The sequence below is a fragment of the Schistocerca americana genome, chromosome 3 (genome assembly GCF_021461395.2).
Source record: "Schistocerca americana isolate TAMUIC-IGC-003095 chromosome 3, iqSchAmer2.1, whole genome shotgun sequence".
Lineage (NCBI taxonomy): Eukaryota > Metazoa > Arthropoda > Insecta > Orthoptera > Acrididae > Schistocerca > Schistocerca americana.
This window is the reverse complement of record NC_060121.1, coordinates 654,799,430-654,817,640: the sequence shown is the minus strand read 5'-3', so window position 1 is coordinate 654,817,640 and position 18,211 is coordinate 654,799,430.

Below are 18,211 nucleotides of genomic sequence, written 5' to 3'. Positions count from 1 at the left end.
TGTCTATAACGAAAAAAACAATTAAACCAGTTGTAATTAACCTTTTAATTTACGATTCTCGAACTCATTTTGTAAATAATATTAATTTTCAGTCATTTTGATACTACAAAATTATCATACAGAACTTTAAGATGAAATTCCGTTTTCACATTTTATACTGTGCCTCAATTAATGTTATCAATAAAATCCTATATGAAATCAGGATGTAATTAACGATTTTACGTTAGGTATTATTATTGTGACTTCAAAGCCAAATTTCCACTCAAATCCAGTCTGGCCACTGTAATGACACAAAGTCTGTGACAGTTGTGTAAACACCATTGAGTACTTACAGAAAATACGAATGCTGGTGAAAGGGTTCATGAGTGTGGTGGAAAATGTTATTTTAACATCGAAGTTTGCATCAGTCCTATTTCGAGGCAAAATCTGCAGTAATGGACTTCATTGGTTGACGTGATTCAATGATCCAATGCTAAGTATTCCATAACAAAAACTACATCACTTTCATAGTACTATAAATGTCTTGTGAGGAGCAGTATTTTAGCCAAAACTGTAGTTGGAATAATGTCAGAACTGTTGCTGCTGGCTCTCGCCATACTTAGACTGTGCTTGCTGAAGTATCTTCAAAATCAGTCGTTGGCTCGGTACTAACATCTCGTCTCTGGCTGCATATACATTCCACTCAGCCAGACAAAAGCCTCTCATCCCAGATGTGCAGAGGGTATGAGGATGCCCCGATGTGGAGAACATGAAATCACAGAATGAAGTATCTGCAGAACGTCTCCGACAAGGAAAATGTTTAAGTTCGGCGTTTTTCGGTGTTGTGTGATTTGACTGGCTGAAAACTGGTTGTTGTGAGTACCGACGAGTAAGATGTTGCCGTACAAGACTCTGGTCTCAGTCCTTACTCCTGTTTCAGGAGTCAAACATTTAAAAACATTGTTGGTCTTGAGGTCCAATAATCTGTATGATTTAATTCCTTTCTCTGCCTAGATTCACCCACTGTCCAGCTCGCTTGGGTTTCTGTAGGAAGAGTTGCACTCTTTACTCTTCCTCCTAGATTATTTATATGAAGCAACATGACCCATCTATATATATTTTGAAACATTTAGTTTGGTATCACTTGGTCAATTCTCATGTTTCCCTCAACAGTAACCGTTCTTCTAGTGCTCTGCCCATTATGTGGCATGCATCCAGTGGGTACTGCTCGTTAAAAATAAACTCTTTGCCTGGCACATACCGAAAAGGTACTCTGCATTGTCTGTAGGTGTCGATTCTTGTCGATTCTGTGTACAGGCTGGGTGACGGGGGGAACGTCCCTCGCCCACAACAACGTTCAAACTGCTTCCACAGTTGCTTCTTATTTAGCTGTGCCTGCAATTTAACATAGGAAAGCAAAATGTATCTAGTTAGGTATTGGGAATCACCAATACTACTTCTTATTTTTTCATCTGGTGGGGATTAATTTTTTCCAATTTAAAGTGACTCTCTCTGAAGGGTTTTACACAAATTACTAGGCAGTTTACCAAAAACTGCTATATGCTGTAAGTAAACTAAAGTAACTATCGAAATGAAGTTTCAGGAGTGTGTGAAACTGTAAGGCTACCATTGAATAATTTTTAAGTTTTGACATTTGACAGTGAGATGCGGACCTTTAACATGAAAAACATTCAAAAAGTGAGGGTTGCTTAGCTACCAATATTCAAGAGAACAGCGGGGAGAATATAATTACGCCTACAGCGAAAATACAGTATAGATGAGCTTGGTGTGTAACAAGACACATGAACGGTAAATGTACGAAGGAAATTCTTCGCTATATTCGAAGAAATAAGGAAAATCCGAGAAGGTGAGCTAACTGTAAGTAACATAATAAAGTTACGAAGTATATTTGTCGCTGAAGACTGGAATACATGGAAAAATCTGGAGGAGACCATTACCCAATAATACAGATTAAACGGCCCATTATGATGGTGACATTGGTGCTGATGATTTTTAAATATTGTAGAGTAGAGAAATAATGATACCAAAGTTTATTTCAATCTGGTGTAATGAGATGGCTTGTTATCGATAGGTCTGTATATACTGGGTTGTGCCTTGGCTACAGACTAAGTAGTTGATTGCGACCTCTCTGATTTACGAGTCCTTTCGTGAATTTTACGAGAATTTTGACAGTTACGCTAGTTTTAAAACAGTAGTGCCATCTTGTTATACATTTCTGAATAGGCACTTTTAATCCACATCTTTAATTCTAATATGAACGTAGAAGTAGAAAACAGTAAAAGGTCTTAATATGTTGTGAAATGAACTCCTCAGAGTTGAAATCACGGTATCAACTAACGTTCGAATTTATTTCAAATAACACATGTTTCACTTGTTAGGAGTGTCTGGAATTTAAGTAAAGTGCACCACAACAGTTACTTTACGGTTTCAATTTTCAATGACAATAAACTGTTTTTGTTGTTACGCCTCAGAACGTTCAATATTACTCCTCAATGTACGAGTTAAAAAGGGAACGCCCTATGGTGTAGGCACGTACAATACCTATTTATGAAACGCTTCTTTTGTAAGAGAAACAAACTATTGACCTCTGCTAATGCTGGATGATGCATGTAATTCGTAATAAGCAATATTTATTTGCATTGAGTCCAATTACACGTGGTAAAGATATAACTGCAAATATCCAGAGAAAATCTTCTTCACAGCTCTTAGGAGGGACACCCGGTATACCTGGACTGTGTGCCATGTTTTAGCCCGAAAAATTTTTCACGTTTGCCATGGCGCTTATGAAACGCTGTCGGCTTCTCAGTCGTCCTCAGTACGTAAGCACGACTCATTTCACAAGAACCTATTTTAATAATATATTATCAACTACCAAACTGACGGGAACAACTTGAAGAAATAATAGTAAAAACATGAAGCTTCTGCGAATATATCAATTTCAAACCACTGCAGCTGGCAATAACCAGTTTACAACACATTTAGCTCATATAACGAAATAATTTCCTCAGATCGATTGATGTAGATTCCTCTTCTGCTATATCTGACGTACTTCGTGTAGGAAAATTATCATAAAACAACTTCCTGCAGACGTTGTAGCTTTGCTGCATAGTTATCACTATAGAGTTACATTGTCTACTCGGTACGACTTTCCAGAAACAGACTCTGAGCGTCGCCGTGAGGTTTTGAATTTGCTTTAACAACATGTCGCTACCTCGTCGAAATCATTCCCTAACTTTGTGAATTTGCGTGAATCAGGGGAAACAAGCGACACGAATTCGTCATAGCTTCACTGCTTACTACTTTATGGGCGAAAATGCTCACACCATATATATATATATATATATATATATATATATATATATATATATATATATATGTGTGTGTGTGTGTGTGTGTGTATTGTGTGTGTGTGTGTGAGTGTGCGTGTGTAAGCTAGTTCAGATTAGGAATCTGTGCCAATTTTGAGGTCGTTCAACCAGCTGACACTAGGCATAAATACATATCTGGCGTTTAAACATGAAAATTCGGTTTGCACACAGGAGAAAGCAAGTGTTATTTTAACGGAAAATTCTGGGAGTTAGTAGGTGCCCGAGTTGGATAGTGGGAACTGATTGACTACCTTATCAGACGAACACTTCACCATTACAAGATCTGTACTAATCTAAAAATCAACAAACATTTTGCGTTCACTCCTCCGCAGTTATAAAAAGGTTGTTGATTTTTAGATTAGTACAGATCTTGTAATGGTTAAGCGTTCGTCTGATAAGGTCGTCAATCAGTTCCCGCTATCCAACTCGGGCACCTATCAACTCCCAGAATTTTTGCGTTAAAATATCACTTGCTTTCTCCTGTGTGCGAACCGAATTTTCATGTTTAAACGCCAGACGTATATTTATGCCTAGTGTCAGCAGTTTGAACGACCTCAAAATTGGCACAGATTCCTAATCTGAATTAGCTTACACAGTTGTGTTAATAATTTTGAACACCGACGGAAATTGATAATAGGTAATTTACATTGACGGTGTCACATACGGGAGGTAACACGAATAGATAAAAACGGCCCTTATTTACATATTTTATTAATTTGTTCGTCATTTGCAGAGTGAATATTAAAAAAAGAGGTTACACCATAAAAAAGACATATTTTGCATCTCACAAGGGAGAATTCTACAGATTAAGACTTACGGTTTTTCAGACAGACATAGGCATTGCCCGTGAGTTTATGTATCTAGCGAGGCAGTGGAACAGACATTGAATCCGCTCTCTCGTCCTTCATTTCCCTTTAAAACGGTAAAAAAGTCGAGACCCAGGCGACGTTACGCTCCTACAGTGCCGCGTGAGGAACCTGTTGTTTGGGCGGCAAGGAAGACTGATGTCTGGAGGACCCAGGATAAACAACCAGTATGTTTCCACTGCTGACGACCAGGACATATGGTGCGCTATTGTCGAGAAAGGCGGCGGATATTTGATGATGCCCGCGCCAGAAGACAGCAGACCGAACTTAGCCGACGCCAACACCGGGACGACGAAGATGAACAAGAAGATGAGGGTGCAGTACGACGTAGGTCACCATCGCAGCAAGCTAGCCGCCGGAGAGGACACTCCCCAACATGCCGATCTAGGTCTCCGTCGCTGTTTAGAACCTCCAGCCGATCACCTAGCCGCCGCAATCTGGAAAACTAAAGGGTGCAACCTTCCTTGGAGGTGAGGCCGCTGAAGAAAAAAATCCTCCGCCGTCGATCACTACAAAAATGACAGGAAACTACGTCGATATCCTCATGGATGGCCGACCAACCCAAGCCCTTGTGGACTATAGAGCATCATGTTCAGTCATTTCGGAGAATTACCGTCGCCAGTTGCAGAAAACTGCATTTGTCGACAGCAAAACATCTCTGCTGAAGGTGGCCAATGGGAAATATGTAAAACCTACGGGAAGATATGTCATTCTTGTGGGTATAAGTGGCCATACACAGCCCTTAGAATTCATCGTCTTACAAGAGTGTGGTCATGATGTCATGCTCGGATGGGACTTTTTGAAAGATTCTGAAGCAAATTTAGATTGTGGTCGATCGGAGCTTATGGTAGACGAGATGAGATACTGTGTACAGGAAGATGTGCATCCGAGTGTGTGGAGACTATGTGTGCTGGATGAAGAGATCATTCCTGCAGTCAGTGCCAGAAAGGTAGCTGTCATGTGTCATGCCATGCATCAACCCTTGGATCATGTAGTGGAATGTAAGAGACGCATACCACTGAAGAATAACTTGGTCATCCCTGTGTCTGTCGTCTCGTTTAAGAACGGATTCTGTGAATTGTGAGTAGTTAACTGTCGCCGAGAACCGCAGATCCTTCGAAGACGCATGTGCATAGCAAACGCTGAGCCGTTAATTGCAGGACAGCTGAGCGTCATAGAAACCTCCCATGCCGAGTCTGTGGGTGAAATTAGCTCTACTGCTACCAAACAAGATCTTCTAGCTCGACTATCACCAGATCTCACTAAGGAACAACAGAAGAAGCTACCTGCCATTCTTCAAGAGTTATCTGAATTCAAATTAAACAAATCGACGGTGAAGCACCGGATTACATCACGAGACCATCAACCAAAAAACCAGAGAACTTACCGTGTCTCAGCAACGGAACATCGAATAACTCGCGACGAGGTAGAGAAAATGATGAAGAATGACATCATTCAGCCTTTGCAGAGCCCATGGTCGCCACCAGTGGTTCTCGTCAGGAAGAAGGATGGCAGTTGGCGCTTTTGTGTTGATTACAGGAAGCTCAATAAGATAACTAAAAAGGACGGTTACCCTCTTCCAAGAATTGACGATACACTAGATTGTCTGAAGTGGGCAACGTTTTTCTCAACCATGGACATGTACTCGGGATACTGGCAGCAAAAGGAAGTAGATGAGGCTGATCGTGAGAAAACTGCATTCATCACCCCTGAGGGCCTGTATGAGTTTAAGATAGTGCCGTTTGGTTTGTTTAATGCACCAGCAACTTTTGAACTAATGATGGATAATCTTCTAAGACACCTGATGTGGACGATGTGTCTTTGTTAATTACATGACATTATAGTGTTCTCAGAGACCTTTAATGAACACATAAAAAGACTGAGGGCCGTTCTTAAGTGTCTCCAACAAGCCAGACTGAAACTTAATCCAAGAAAGTGTCTCTTTGGAACAAAAGAAATCAAAATACTTGGGAACCTTGTGTAAAACGAAGATGTGCGGCCAAACCCAGGAAATGTGCGAGCTATAACGGAATTCCCTATTCCTAAAGTATTTGGGGTTTGAGAAGCTTCCTCGGATTGTGTTCTTATTACCGTCTTTTTATGAAAGACTTTTGTATCAAAGCCAGGCCACTCCCACAGTTCTTAAAAGTCGATGCTAAATTTATCTGGGGTGGTGTTCAACAAGATTCTTTCGATATGCTGTGAGAAGCTCTGACGACTGACCCTGTACTTGGTCTTTATGAGGAGAGAGCACCTACAGAACTACACACAGATGCCAGTGGGTTTGGGATCAGTGCTGTTCTGGTGCAGATTTCGGATGGAAAAGTGAATTTTATAGCCTATGCTTCCAGGACACTTATAAAAGCTGAGAGAAACTAATCAACTACAGAAAGAGAATGTCTTGCTGTGATCTGGACCATGTGCAAATTTCGACAGTACCTCTATGGTAGGCCATTCAAATTTGTTCCCGACTATTATTCACTTTGTCGGTTGACAGGTCTTAAGGATCCAATAGGACGACTCGCCAGGTTGACACTACGTCTTCAAGAGTATGACATTACCATAGTGTACAAAAGTGGAAGAAAACACCAATATGCCGACTGCCTCTCAAGATACCCTGTGCAAGACCTTCAAGTCTTTGATGAAGATAGCGACTGTATTGCTGCACTCCAGGATCTCTCTGCTGAGCAGAAGAAGGACGCCAAGATATCACAAATTATGCTTCCCTTAAATCGGGCAGAGGATGTGAAAATACTACTTGAGATGGTTAATGGATTACTTTGCAAGATAAACTTTGATCCGTTTGGGAAGAGGTGGCTACCAGTGATTCCTAAACACATGCGCTTATGCGTTCTACAGATATTCCATGACATATCTTGAGACCGGACATATAAGATTTATCAACACACACGACACGATGCGCAAGATATTTTTCTGGCCAGGTGTCGCACTGTCGAAAGTGCCATAGGTGAAAGGCAGTTCCTCAGAAACCACCTGGCAGACTCATACCAATTCCACCAGCCGAGACGTCTTTCCAGCGTATTGGGATTGACCTCCTCGGACGATTTCCAACGTCTGCTTGTGGCAATAGATGGATTATTGTTTGCGCTGATTATCTGACGCGCTATGCCATTACAAAAGCCGTGAAAACAGCCGAAGCTTTCGAGGTAGCCAAATTCATCGTAGAAGACATTGTACTAAAACACGGTGTCCCTGGGCCGTTAATTACGGATCGAGAGAAAGTTTTTCAATCTAATCTCGTGACAGAGATAAATCGTCGGTGCAACATTGCTCATCACATGACGGCTGCCTATCATCCGCAAACTAGCGGACTTACTGAACGCCTTAATAAGACCTTGGCCGACACGCTATCAATGTTCGTCAATGTCGAACGCAGGGGGCCGGGTTCGATTCCCGGAAGGAGACTGTGTGTTGTGTATCCATCATCATTTTCATCATTATTGACTCTCAAGTCGCCGATGTAGCATCAGCTAAAATGGACTTGCAATAAGACGGTCAGACTCCCCCGAATGGGGCCTCCCGGCCAACAATGTCACAACATATGTGCCGTAGGTCTTCTGGCCAGAGGCAGTTCACTCTGCGCTCTCTCATGTGCCAATGCTGAATAAACCTTTGTTATGTGAAGTCAGTGTTCGTAATTCATCTACTTACATCTTTCTCTACGTGACAGTAATAATACCATAATAATATAAATACTAATGATTTGTTTGCATTACTGCTTAGCACATTCCATATCATCAATTCAAAGAAATTCCAATTCAGAGCATCACAATATCTTATCAGATATTGGCCAGAAAATTGAGAAACATGTGTTTTTTGCAACTGATTTAACAGCTACGATAACAACAAACTGTCACAATTTTGACAGCATCAATATTTAAATGGTGCCACATCGAATTGAGCCTTCACTGTCATCACTATCTCACTTATCGAAAAAATCGTGAACACAGGTCTGCAAACTACAGCTATGTTAGCGTGTAAATTGGAGGAAATTGCTCAATACTGCTGGCAAGTTAAAATTATGTACCCGACAGGATATCGAAACCCGAACTGTTGCTTTTAGCGGAGATATACTCCACCGGTTGAGCTACCTAGGCACGACTGGAGAAGCAGCCTCACAGAAATTCTGAAATTTCTTGGCTGATTGTGACTGTGTAGGGCCTAGAATCGAACCCGGAATCTGTGCTTCCACCAGTAAATGCTGTGTTGGGTCAGTTCTCCAGGCGCGACCCGCTCTCACATTTTACTTAAGCCTGTATGTCTGTCCGACTTATCAAAGTTCAATGAAGTACTCGTACGTACCTTGCACGTCTGGTAGCCCTGGAAAAATTGATATTGTGGAGCACAACGATAGCGAAAGCGTAGTCAATTGTTCCCAGAATTGATTTTCAGATGGAAATAAAATGAGCGAATGGCATCATTAGCCGGGTGGCCCCTATTCGGGGAAGTTCGGCCGCTAAGTGCAAGTCTTATTTCTGCCGACGCCACATTGGGCGACTTGCGCGCCGGTGATGAGAATAAAATTATCATGAGGACAACATAACACCCAGTCCCCGAGCGGAGAAAATTTCCAACCTGGTCGGGAATCGTACCGGGGCCCGCTTGCATGTGAGGCGACCACGTTACCACGCAGCTAAGCGGATTTTCAGATACATGAGGGCTATTCGGAAAGTGAGACATGATCGGTCGCGAAATGGAAACCACTGTGATATATCAAATGAGTCTTTTCACAGACATTTTGGGCAGTATGCCCGTCGAGCGCATCTAGACGCTCTTTTCAGTTCTGAGCTCACTGTCAGCGAGTAAAGGTGTCTAGAATAACGATGTCTCCCGCCAAGTAGGAGGGCCTAGTGAGAGGCCTCACCTTAATTAATGCAGCCCACCTAACACAACTGCCACGCACTTCGTTCTTCATGGCAATTCTCAGCCGCACTCTTCAGGGGCAGTGAAGACGCACGTGCAGCCTTTTCGATGGGAAGTGTTCGGTCACACAGCCCTAATTGGGTCGTCCTGAGTCTCATCTCTGTTCACATGAAACGCTGAATACGAAGGCAACACTTGGGCGCTCTACAACAGCGTAGAGAATTATCGGAAAGCACAGGCGGCTACCTTCTATGACCATGCTGTTGGAAATTTGGTATAACTCTCTGACAAATGTCGAACTGGCAGCGGTGCCTATGTGGAGAAGTACCTGGAAGTTGTAGCTAAATGTACAAAGAAAACAGTTTTGATTTTCACTGTGGTTTCCATTTTGCGATGGATCGTTGTTTACTGTCCGAACATCCCTCCTATATATATATATCTATATATACATATACATATACACACACACACTCATATATATATATATATATATATATATATATATATATATATATATGTGTGTGTGTGTGTGTGTGTGTGTGTGTGTGTGTGTGTGTGTGTGTGTGTGTGTGTTTGTGTATGTGTGTGTGTTTGTTTCACTGTGAATGCATAAATATCCACCGAACTCATATGGGAATCAGGATTTGCGAGTAATTAGTTGTCCAGACGAGGGACACTACATTGCAACGTGCGAGAAATTGGAAACCATGTCTGGATGGCGGACTGGTTAAGGCTACTGCTCACGAGAAGCGGTAAATCCGGGTTCGAGTCCCAGTCCAACACAAGTTTTAAGCTTTTGCCACTGCATTACCATAATGCCCCGTGCAGCTAGCCGTCAGGATTTCCCAGCAATTCCATACCCTTTCTACATTTCCTCTTTACAATAATTTCGGCTCTGCAATGGGAGATGGAGGGGAATACGGATGCATTTAGTTATTTCTGCACGCGTTTGGGATTCCAGCATGAAATCCTACTGCCTCTCGAAAATCAAATTCTGGATGTATATGAAAGGATGTATATGAAACCTCCTAAACATTAGAAGAAATGTATTCGTGGTTGCAAATGGGAAAAACCATCGCCTGTATAACAATATGACGACAACGAATATTTTTCCGTACTGTGACTCTAACACGGATGTCCCACTTACGGGGGCAGTCACCTTAACCGCTTTGGCTATCAGAGCATGGCCCAGGGCCTGACTCATACTTCCACATATCGTCGTCCATGCGTCACAACCTGTACTCGTACACACACTATTAATTCATGTACAGTTGAGGACATTTTAATTTGAAGTTGCTGCCTGGTATCGCCGGATAAATACGATACTGCACTGCCGTTTTTGTTAAGAATAAGGACGCAGTATCCCGTATTTTTGAACACTGTTTGTCCCTGAAATGTACACTAAAGTTGTTGAATCAGGACCGTTGGCAATGTATTTGAACTGAGGAATAATATTCATGATTTCATTGAATTGTCACAAGTGAAACAAACGTTTTGTCGTCAAATGATGCTTAAAGACTTTAGGCAGGAGCACTAACTACAAAAGCTGCATACCAGTCGATCGTCGTGTATTAATTCTTGCGTTATTGACTTATCTTGTGCAGCGCCAATGTCCCCGCCACCTGTAGATTATTGTGTGTGAAGGAGACCTACTAATGTAAGAGTTGGATTGGTGAAGAAAGAAAATTCCGTTGACACTGTTGCAGCAGCTGCTTGTCATTCAGAAACAGCATTACGTGACCACACAAGAAATGCAGTGTAAATTCTAAATAACTGAAAAAGCGCTGCTGGTTTACTTTGATCCATTAAGATCGCACAACGTAAATCAACGCGACTCTTTTTCGTAGACTAATTCTAAATATGCCTGTGATCTGGTGAGGGACATGGTAGGAAACATAGACAAAGGCTAGTGTGTAAAGCAGTGAAACTCGGAAACCCAAAAGCACTGGAAAAGCATTGTTATGCACAGAAGGGCGAGTATAATTCATTAGATACATCATGTTCAATCCAGCAACTTTATATCAATATACAAGATAATTTCAAAATAATGTGACAGAATTGAATATCATGGTTTTACGACTGAAAGTGAGAAAGAACGAGAGAGACGGACAGAGAGAGAGAGAGACAGACAGACAGACAAACAGAAACAGACACTGAGATAGAGAAAAAGGGAAAGAGATAGAGCTCATAAGTTACTTCTATGCGCCGCTCCAGGAACTGAAACCAGATCCTCGCTCTTTTGAAGTCGATTGTATCACAAAGGAATTCTAAGTTCCCTGAGAAGTACTTTGCGTAGCTCTGTAGCAAATGTGACTTCGAGCGACGTAAATGAAATTCAACTGCATGAAGTAAACTGCGAACTCACCAGACCCCGTAATACAACAGCTTCAGGCACCCATCTCAAAATACACAGGGCAAGTCCTTATTGCTCCTTGCACGTAAAAATCTTCCCAGTGACCAAGACGTACTACACGTTGCTTAGCAAAGACACGCCGAGCTTCCAAACGAATTCGCTAGTGAGCGAAATTCTTTGAGGAACAGGTGACTCGCGCTTGTCTCACACATGCGCGTATCATGAAGTCAGACTTATTGTTGTGGTCTCGGCGGAGGTTCGAGTCCTCCCTCGGGCATGGGTGTGTGTGTGTGTGTGTGTGTGTGTGTGTGTGTGTGTGTGTGTGTGTGTGTGCGGTCCTTAGGATAATTTAGGTTAAGTAGTCCGTAAGCTTAGGGACTGATGACCTTAGCAGTTAGGTCCCATTAGATTTCACACACATTTGAACATTTCAGATTTATTATTGGCAGCGGTTGCCGTCATTCTGTGAATGTACTTGGAAAAATGCAAACCCGTTAACGTGGCCAAGAAAGTGACAAATATCAATTTATGCATTTTCCGCAAGAGGTGCTCATACCAAAAAAGGTTATTTTACGCGGGGTTAATTTTGATATATTTAAATAACGACCTTATTCTAATACACAAGCATTTTTAGTAGGAAGTGTACTATTATTAAGTAAATCTTTCCATAATACTAGATATTTCAGCCTACGTCTTCAATGTGAAAAATAATATTTCTGACAATCATAAATCAAGGTCAGTAGGGTATTGTCAGCTAACATTTCTTTCCGTTATTTTAATCCTCAGAACAATTTATAACGTAACAATAATATTATTACTAACAACATCTATATCACAGGGCCATCAGAAAAGCACAAAAATAAAATAAAAGAAAGTAATTTGATAACTGTATTCCACTATAAAAACAAAATGACTTTGTTCCCTCTTGTAGTCACTTCATAATGATGAAAAGTTTCTCCGGTATAATTTCTGGTTACACAATGACATTTGTTTTTCTTTTTCTTCCTCTTCCTCACACTGACCTGTGGGGGTGTCTGATTTGTGAATAACGCCTCGTTGCTGACGACTGTCTGCAAGCATATTGTGTTACTTCAAACTACTTTCATCGTCCATGTCATTAAATAACTCCTTGATATACTTTTCGTTTTCTAGATTCACTGAATTGAAGGGCTTTGTCTTCAGTCTCAGGTTTCTCAATACTCCAGTACTGTATTTCTGATTCCCAAGTCGGACTGATGTATATGGACAGTTGTGTGTTAGTGAGCCTAGTACCAAAACATATTTCTTGTAGTTCAGAGGAAAATGCTTCTGAACTTAAAACATAGTTCCCTTGACGACAGATTTCTTGAAGCTGATCTGCACGTAAGCAATCTCTACACTAATAAATGAGAAATATGTGGACGCACGCATCAAGAAAACGCTGTCCTGCTGATGAGATAATGAAAGGAAACCTTGGTTGAATATTCTACATAACCCACATATTAAATTTGATCGATTTCAAGAATAATGGCATGTAGACATCTGGACCTTCCTTCCGGAAAATGCAGTGGTTAAAGATAGCCTTTAATTATCTAAAATCTGTTTCCAGACTTTAGACTTATTTTATGTGTTCGTAACATCCATAATATCAGCCTTCCGCGTCCTCACCCTTTCCTCCTTTCTCCTTTGATACGCGGCTGTACTCAATATTAGGCGCCTCTGCCTGCCTACATCGGGAGCCTGTGAGGACGACAAGCCGCCAATCGGCGGTGTCGAGCGGGTAGCCAGCTCAACGGCGGCGCCGGCTGCTTATCTGGTGTAACACGAGGCGCCTAAAACAAGCCGCTTATTAACAGCTGCAGGCGTGGGGCGGCGCGGCGCGGCGCGGCGTGGGCGATCGATGGCTTCCCGTCTCCTCCGCAGGGCCTAATTGGCTGCGCGCACAGCTCTTGCCGGGTTCGCGCCTGTATCAGGCATCGCTGTAAAGTCGCTTGCCTGTAGGTACCAGCAAGTGGTCGTCGAAGAACAGACTTCCGCGTCCCTACCAAGAAAAATTTGCTCTTTCCCCTTTCATGAGTTTGTCTTCCTAAGCACCATTTTTTACCCATGTCTGTGCACTGGAGACATGAAGCTAATCGCAGTGTCTTCAACCAGGAACGTTGGACGAGGTACCTCTGAACTCGGACAGTTGATTGTGTAAGATAGTTTGGCACCGCACATAAATTACTCGGTTTCACCCATATTGTTATTAAACGGTTGCGAATTGTTGCAGTGCTACAGAAAGAGAAATTTTTAAAATAACTGTTGTATAGTGGAGACCTGTACTTCTCTTCAAAAAGCTTTGAACAATTAATTAATAATTGAAGACTGGGTAAAATACCTCCCTTTGCTAACGCAGGAAAACTGAGAAGCATGGGCTAACATCTATTGATGTAGCAAGCATGGTTGCCGAAGCGTCATGTTGGTAACCTCATGTCGTTGGCTAGCGGAGGAGCCATGAACGTAAATAATATTGACGCAACAGAGAGGCAAACACGTCGTGTTCTAGATGGCTGGCTTCTTCACACCAGAGCCGTGGACTTGCTGTTGACTATGTGACCTGACCTGATACAGTACCGAAACAATTACACACCGAACCAGTATCAATCATTTCCACTTTTAATCCAACAGACTGTGGTCTATCCACTATCCACAAGGAGACGCTACGAGTAGGCCACATGGTTCTACCAGCATGCACTACAATACTTAGCCTCCAGTACCTATGGTCGTACTGCTGGTGCTAAGTCCCATGCTGTTGGTGTGTGTGTGTGAATTCCTGGTGGGGGGGGGGCGGGGGGGGGGGGGCGGGACCAAACTGCTGAGGTCATCCGTCTCTAGACATGCTCACTACTTAACTAACCGAAACTAACTTGAGCTAAGAACAACACACACACCTATGTCCGAGGTAGAACTCGAAACTCTGGCGGGAGGGGCCGCGCAATCCGTGACATATCGCCTCTAACAACGCAGCCACCCAGGGCGGCCATGTGTTGGCTTACAGGAGAAAATTTCCGGGTGAAAATAAACAGTCTTAATGAGACGTAGCAGATATGGAATAAATGTAAATAGATTCAATAGAAATGTTTTTAAAATTTCTCCTCAGTTTCAATTTCAAGGAATAAAACACATCGCAATAGGTAATGAGGTTTATTGAACTTAGTAGGAATACCTCCAAATACATGATATTTAAGGAATGGATTTTGTACAAAAGTTGAAACGTAATTAAGGTCCTTGAGAACTGTATAACAAACATTTACAATACTACGAAATTTTACAAACCACCCCAAAAATCACTAATTAATTTTGAAAGACGAAAACTTCAGTTAAAACGTAAATTAAAGAAGTTTTCAGACCGCATCCATTCATGTGTAATAAAACTGGTTCCCGAATTGACAGTTTTGGAAAATAAGCTGTACTCATTGTGATCTTATACTATTTTGAACATACCTGCTTAAATTATCTAAACGTACATTATTTTTCTAATTACTTGTTTCACTTATTTCTGTTGAGTAGTGTGAACTGTTAGTTTACGTTTTACTTTCATGTTTTGTTTTGAATTTTAGTTCACCATTTGACATACATGTGTTATGTTGTTTGAAAATAGTAACTCTTTATTGTAATACAAAATCATTAAAATACTGATTATCTTTAAAGAACTGCTTGAAACATAAAGTATTTTTGCACCGGTACCACCAAATGAACGAACTTTCTTCATGTAATACACACGATGGACAACACATAATAAAACAAATGAAACAACAAGTTTACTGTTACCGTCACTGTTCACTTACATCCACGATGCATTCTGAAGGCTTAAACCTCCATCATCAGATGATTTTACGTGTGTTTTGGGGTCTCATGTGGCACAAGCTCCAGTGTTCACAGGCTTCTTTCTCCGTCGTGTCACATCATATTTAAACTGACATATTTTGTAAACAAAGTGGTGCCTGGTAACTGCTAGACTAAATTAAATATGAATAATGCTATAAAAACAAGACTGAGAAGGACAATACGACTGTTGTAATAAACAGGACCACATTCACAGAAAAACTTTAGACATCTTCCAAGCCGACAGCGTAACACAATTACTTAAAGATCCAACGGCCAGAACGCAAAAATGAGACAAAACACTTCTCAAATAACATAAACTTCCTACTCACCATCCAAGAAGCACGAAACCTTGAAGCAATTAACCCACAACCACGTTGCCTTAGATCACAACCAAAGATATACAAAAATGGGACCCCCGTCAGGCCTAGTCGTATAGTGAAAAGCAGGAAGAGCCCAACATCCAAGCTCAACAATAAGCTCTTCAAAATTCTCAAAGAAACATACACATGCCACAACATAAAACTTCCTGACGGAGCCATACTAGCCTTATTTGACACGCTAAAGTTTTGTTTTTCTGTGCCAGTAGATTCCACACTAGAAGTAGTTAATGTTAACCAACAAAACCATAACAAATCCCTGACATTCACATTCTACTCGAATTCCCATTCTCAAACAAACTCTGCAGCCAAACAGATGGCCTAGAAATGGGCTCAAACCTTTCGGTTTGTGCACCTAGTAGTTTCCAGAAACCGTCTTTGTTTACAAAGAATGGTAGGTTACATATGATGAGTCATGACACAGAAAAGTGCCTGTGACTGCTAGAGGTTGTGCCACAAGTTACCCCAAAATTGTAACCAAACATACACAGACGTCATTCTAACAAAGGTAAATGCACTTGATGATGGAGGTTTAAACATTAGAAACACGTTGTGGACGTACATAAACTGTCAGTGGCAATAGTAAACTTGTTTCATTCGATGTAACACAGCCAAGCACAACCTAAAATATTCGCATTTAAACATTATAAAACAAGATTCAACGAGTTTCTCAAATTTTGGTGTGTAATTCTCTAAATGTCCTGATTTGTCCCATGTATGTTTCCGTAAGATAGAAATCCTTGTCGAAGAGTCCAGATTATCTACCAGTGGCTGTGCATCATTACATTTCTTTTCTCTTGCAGAGACTGACATCATTATCATTCAGCCGAACTAAATCTGAAAATCCTCCTACAAATTTCTTACAACCCCGAATGCTGTATAGATCCCACAGCTGTTCATGTTCCGTGAAATTCCCAGTTCAACATCTTCAGTCTCCTCCGGTACGACGCTAAACACCTTTCTTTGACTCTGACCAGCCATATAGATTTAATACAATCTAGCGAAGAGTATGGACCGAGAATTCAGAATATCTATTTTAAAGCAAAAATGTTCTTGAGTCGACACTAAAATTTGGCAAACTAACGCCTGACCATGTCAAAAGTTATCTGACGAAAGTTAACTTTCCCAATGAGGGAGAAAAATCTACAATGTTGTAACATCGTTAGTGTGGCCAACGTGAAAGGACTGTTCTGTGCGTTGAACCTCATGATATGGAATTCTTTCATCTGGTATTACAAAAGTTTAAATGGGACAGATGCAGCCGTTGGACGTAAAGGCATATGATGCTGGAAGAACTATGTGAGAAGTTTATCAGATCTATTTCTGCTGACTGATTACGATGTCAATCTTCGCATGAGGAAGAATGCAATGAAACTACAGCCACTAGCACATAATTCGTACTGTTTAATAAGTATTTCCAGTATACTTAAATATACCTGGTACGATCATTGTATTCAGAGGATCACATAACACAATACGAGAATCTATGTTGTATTGTCCGTCGTGTGTATTACATGAGGAAGATTCGTTCGTGTTGTGTGCATTGTGCACGAAACGGTTAGGTTTCGAGCACTTCTTTACTCAACAACAGTATCGTTGTGAGTGTGTACCATAGTAATAAGTTACTCATTAAATTCAAATAACAAAATACATGTATGTGAAACGGTAAACTAGAAAACAAATTAGAATGTGACTGTAAACATAAAATAACAGTAAAGTAATTAGAATAATAATAGACATCTGAACAATATAAACTGGCACAGTCATAATACGCTGACTGTGCGCTTTGTATAGCTTATTTCCGGAAGTAGTATTTCATGAACTAGCTTTACTACACATGGATGGATGTTTAATTTACGTTTTAACGAAATTTTACGTCTTTAAGTTAAGTAGTGGTATTACGCAAAATTTCAAAGTATTGCCAAAGAACGTTACTTATATTTCTGATTTTGTATGAAATGCGTTTGTGATGTATATAACACAACCAATTGGCTGCAACCGGATTTTCCTTTAGTCGGGTTTCGACACTGCCTATTGGTGTTTTCATCAGAAAATTCCAACATTTACTTGTGGTAACAAATGAACAGTTTGGCAGCAAAATACTCTTTTCATATAAAACACTTCGTAGAAAGATATTATTTAAACAATAGATAATTACAGATCTTGAAACTGACATTAAAAAATTGGAAATTTGTGGTACGGTATTATACGACCAAACTGCTGAGGTCATCGGTCCCTAAGCTTATGCACTACTTAATCTAACTTAAACTAAATTACGCTAAGGACAACACACACACCCTGCCCGAGGCAGGACTCGATCCTTCGACGGGGAGAGCTGCGCGGACTAGGCGCCAAACACCTCACGGCTACCCAGCATGCACTGACATAAAGCTGGTAATTGTCTATTACCAGCTTTATGTCATTGCTCTTGTCTATAATTTTGATGACAGATATGATTACATGAGTGATCCACCATAGCGCTAACTTATCCGTCCCAAAGTCATCATGTAACCT